The sequence below is a fragment of the Octopus bimaculoides genome, chromosome 17 (genome assembly GCF_001194135.2).
Source record: "Octopus bimaculoides isolate UCB-OBI-ISO-001 chromosome 17, ASM119413v2, whole genome shotgun sequence".
In the NCBI taxonomy this organism is placed as follows: Eukaryota; Metazoa; Mollusca; class Cephalopoda; order Octopoda; family Octopodidae; genus Octopus; species Octopus bimaculoides.
In genome coordinates, this window is record NC_068997.1 from 31423683 (window position 1) to 31428670 (window position 4988).

The window sequence follows — 4988 nt, forward strand, 5'->3', positions numbered from 1 at the left end:
GCACCTGGGGAGGGGGCTTATGTTAGAGTATGTTGAGCTGTGGTCTGTATTTTTGAATAAGATTATTTTCCCTATTTATTCGTGTTTGGTCAGTGGTGTTGTCTGAGCATTGGTATAATGGGAAAACTAGGAATTTGGGGGATTTGTTTTGTGCACAGAGATCTAAGTGCCCACTGAGTGGTATCTGTCTTGTGGTGGGATCCTTCAATTGTTGGCGGTGGACTGTCATCCTTTCTCTGAGAGTAAGGCTCGTTTGCCCTATGTATTCTTTGTGGTACCCTTCACACCTTATGGCGACGAAAGTGTGTGCCGACTGGAATCTGTATGTTGTTCCTTCCATGAGGTGGAAGCAAGTCCTGCAGTTGGAACGACCACATTTTTTTACGGTAGGTAGTGGGCTTGTGTTGGGCAATTTTGCATTCGTGAGTAGGTTTTTTAGGGATTTGGGTTGTCTTTTGCTTTTTATTATTTTATGGGTTGCGAGTACTCTTTTTAGACGTGGGTCTTGATTCAGTAGTGGGATGTTTTTGTATATTATTGTGTAAGCTCTCTCTCACACACACACACCACAAGGACGATTAAAACAACACATACATACTCGGAAAAAGAGATATACGCACACTCTCACGTACACACACCTATCATCCCCACTGACACAAAAAACACACAAACACACACTCATATACACATTCCACAATAAACTCTGGGACCAATAAAAACGGCACACACACACACACACACACGGACAGCAGTGAGTGAATGATATTCTTAACCTTTTAGCATTTAAATTGGCTGTATCTGGTTGAAATATCCTACTTGCTTCATGTGTGTGTGTATGTATATATACATACACACACACACACAAATACACATACATATGTATATATATATATCTTCTACATTCAATAAAACGTTGAAATAAAATGATTACATAGAAAGCTTAAAAACATCTGAAACACGTAAATATGCCTGTTAGCTTATATACATTAATGTATCGCAGTAACATATTGAGATATATCCTGTTTTATGTTTCCTCTGTTACTTCATGTGACAGTAAGTCCATTCTCAAATGCTATTCATAATACAATTTGTTAGTGGTGGTAGTAGAAGTAATATAACAGGTGTTAGTAATAGCAGTAGTGATGGTATGGGCGATACCCCTTGTTGTTGTTTAGCTCCCAAGTTAACTTAAATCAAATATTTCTATGATCAAAAGCATTCCAGTTATAATCATCTTTCCCCTTTTTAGGGTCATATCTAACACTATATTATCTACCTGTGATATGTACTTCTTTTTTTGTTATAGATTGGGTATAATTTGGAAGAAATTTAGCTGCTATTTCTAGAGTCTCTCTTTTTAGCATGACTAGTCATTGTAGTTACCATTGTTATTAGCTCAGATCAAACCTATTTGAAGATAGCTGTGATCAAAGGAAGTTCAGCCATGAAACAGCCCATTCTTTATAGGAACAGGAATATTCTTTTACTTTTATCAGTAATAGAACTGTGATCATGCTGGGGTCTCTGTCTAAAAGAGTTGAAGTATTCGAATTGACTTCAGTGATTATTTTAAAGTCAGATTCTTTTCCTGTTGGTGTCTTTTGCCAAAGTGCTATTTCATGGGGACAAAGACAACCCAATACCCATTGTCAAACAGTGATACACATACACACGCACACACACATATATACACACACAGACACACATATTATTCAGCCACAGCAGTGAGTGAATGATATTCTTAACCTTTTAGCATTTAAATTGGCTGTATCTAGTTGAAATATCCTACTTGTTTCATGTTAAAACTGACAGGGTGTGGCCTCTCACAGCTGCTCTACAATGTCATTATAAAAATATACAATTGCATCATCAAAATCTCAAAGCCACGAGATAATGCATGATGAATTCAAAACAATATTAATAAATAAGCATAACATTTGACGAAATAATTTGAATACTAAAGGGCTGAAAAACAATTTTGTATAATTAAACTTCCCTAAAAGTTCCAAATGAAGGGAGTCTAATACTAAAAAAAAACAACCTTTAAAGATTTTGTATGGAAAAAAATTCTTATGAGGTAAATATATTGATGACTTGGGGAGAGAATAAGGGTGAAATACGTATTTAAGCATATATGATTTATTTCAGAAAAAGCAGTTAGCATAATTTAATTTTAATGAAGAGGAGTCTAATACAGAATATCATTTCAAAATTGGTACAGTCAGTAAAAAAGAAGTAAAGAAATAAAGCGTGCTCAAACTTGAGGGTGAACTACAGCTATAACATTTTCTTTTTATTTATAGACAAGCAAACAGTGAATTATATTTTTAAGGTTAATGTACTTTTTCACAATCACTTCTATGAACTGTACCTAATTCAGTTTTCTACCAAATTACATGTACTTAAGTTCATTGCGTGTGTGTGTGTATGTGTGTGTGTGTGTGTGTGTGTGTGTGTGAGTGTGTGTGTGTGTGTGTGTATGTGTGTGTGTGTGTGTGTGTGTGTGTGTGTGTGTGTGTGTGTGTGTGTGTGTGTGTGTGCAGATGTATACACAAAACATTCAGAAGGATCTGAGTAAAGTAGTTTTGGGTTCATCATCATCATTTAACATCCATGTTCCATGCTGGCCTTGAGTTGGTCATGTTAATTAGACAGAACGTAAGAAGTAGAAAGGCTACATTCTGGAGTATGGTGACACTCTGTCAGTTACGACGACGAGTGTTCCAGTTGATCCGATCAACGGAACAGCCTGCTCGTGAAATTAACGTGCAAGTGGCTGAGCACTCCACAGACACGTGTACTCTTAACGTAATTCTCGGGGAGATTCAGCGTGACACAGAGTGTGACATGGTTGGCCCCTTGAAATACAAGTACAAGAGAAACAGGAAGAAAGAGTGAAAGTTGTGGTGAAAGAGTACAGTAGGGTTCAGCACCACCCCCTACCGGAGCCTCATGGAGCTTTAGGTGTTTTTGCTCAATAAACACTCACAATCGAAACCGCGATCTTAAGACCACGAGTCCGCTGCCCTAACCACTGGGCCATTGCGCCTCCACATTCTGAGGTAGATAATGCACAGTAGATAAGGCACATTTCGATTTATTAATGATTTCAAACAGTTATATTTTATGTGTACAAGTGAATTAATCATATTGACAAACATATATACTGGCATGTATGTAATATCTGAAGCTTTACAATGCAACAAAACATGCTACAAAGGTAAAGGTGACACCGTAGACAGAAATAATTACAGAGGTATCAAGTGATGAAAGTTATGAAGTGGGTCATAGCTCAACTAGTTAGGAAGAGAGTTATGCTAGACGTGATGCAGCTTGGTTTTGTGCCTGGGAGAAACATCACTCATGCTATATTCCTTGTAAGACAGTTGCAGAAGTACCCAGCAAAAATCAACCTCTGTAACCAAGTATTCACGGGTTCCTTCTTTTCTGGTATTGAATAACATCTCTCCTTCCTGTGTTATCTCCCATATCTCTTTCCCAGTTTTCAGAGTTGGCATTCTAAATGTAGGCACATTGAAAGGCAGGTCTAGCGAGATTGCAGAGATGCTTGAACAGAAACATGTTGATGTATATTGCGTACAAGAGGCAAGATGGAGAGGAGCTTCAGCCAGTGTTCTCACAGACAAAGAACATAGGTATAAGCTCTTCTGGAAAGGTAATAGTCATTGAATAAGGGATGTAGGCATACTTCTTGCGGAGAAATAGGTGGATAAGGCCGTAGAGGTAGCGAGGATGTGCGAGAGAGTACTTAAACTGAGGCTAGTCTAGCAGAATGACATAGCTACAATTATCTCCGCCTACGCCCCACAAGCGGGCCTACCAAATGAACAGAAGGATCACTTTTATGATATTCTTCTGCAGGCTACCTCAAAAACGAGTGATAATGATCTCATCTTTGTAGCTGGAGATTTTTATGTATATGTGTGTGGGTGATTATCACTGTTTGTGTCTGTGTATGTATGTATGAAAATTATTTTATAAATATTATATGTATGTATGAAAATTATTTTGAAAGTTTGAAAATAACGTCTGAATCATATTTGGCTTCAATGTAGAAACAAAAACAAATAAAATGAATTTCGAAAAAGTTCAAAAGTGAAGATTTTGTGGGGTAGTTGGATGAAAAGTTAATAAAAACAATATTTTTTAAAATATCGGAATAGTGTCAAAACAAGACGAAGAAACAATAAAAGATTTTTAAATGGAACTGATTAATATTCCTAAGAGTTCACAAATAACGAAGCAGGTGTTACATCGTTCCTGCAAAAGTTCGAGAGCATTTGATCAGGGATCAGAAAATTAGCTAAAGGCTTGAGGATAAACAATAAAATCAAATCATTAGTTATAATATAACAGATACATACCGCTGTCAACTTTCGAGCCAGTTCATGTAAGCCAAACTGTTCAACGCAGTTAATTTTAGTATAATGTTGCGGTCTAAAGCTGACACCCACATATTTAATAGTTAAACTCATCGAAGTATAAAAGAGGTCAAAGTTATTTTTAAAACAATTATTAGCATATTTATTAGAATGATATTACAACCACACCTATGTAAAAATACATACATGCATACATGCATACATACATACATATATACATACATACATACATACATACATACATACATACACATATACATACACATGCTTATATACATAGATACATACATTTATGGATACACATGCATATATAAATACATGAATGCATACATATATTTATATGTGTATATATATATGTGTATATATATATATATGTATGTATATATATATATATATATATATATATATATATATAAAGTGTAGTATATTGCCACTTAAGTGTGGCTGACCCCTAGGGGTGGATGTTACTGTTGCTTTTAGCCCCAGGAGGACATCTCCTCCAGCTGGCTTATCGACACACGACTGTGTCCTGTTTGCCAAGGGAGTTATCCCTCTCACCGCGACCAGCAGCACGAACGTATCCGG

At 36.4% G+C, this 4988-nt stretch overlaps 1 protein-coding gene across 2 annotated transcripts in view; it reads right to left on the reverse strand.

The window, feature by feature from the left end:
- Positions 1–4525, reverse strand: part of LOC106871768 (uncharacterized) — a 629775-nt gene extending 625250 nt beyond the window's left edge. For both annotated transcript variants that reach the window (XM_052974057.1, XM_052974056.1), the window contains exon 1: positions 4386–4525. The gene's annotated coding sequence lies outside the window, so the exon portion shown is untranslated. The remainder of the gene's footprint in view (positions 1–4385) is intronic.
- Positions 4526–4988: the final 463 nt, after the last annotated feature.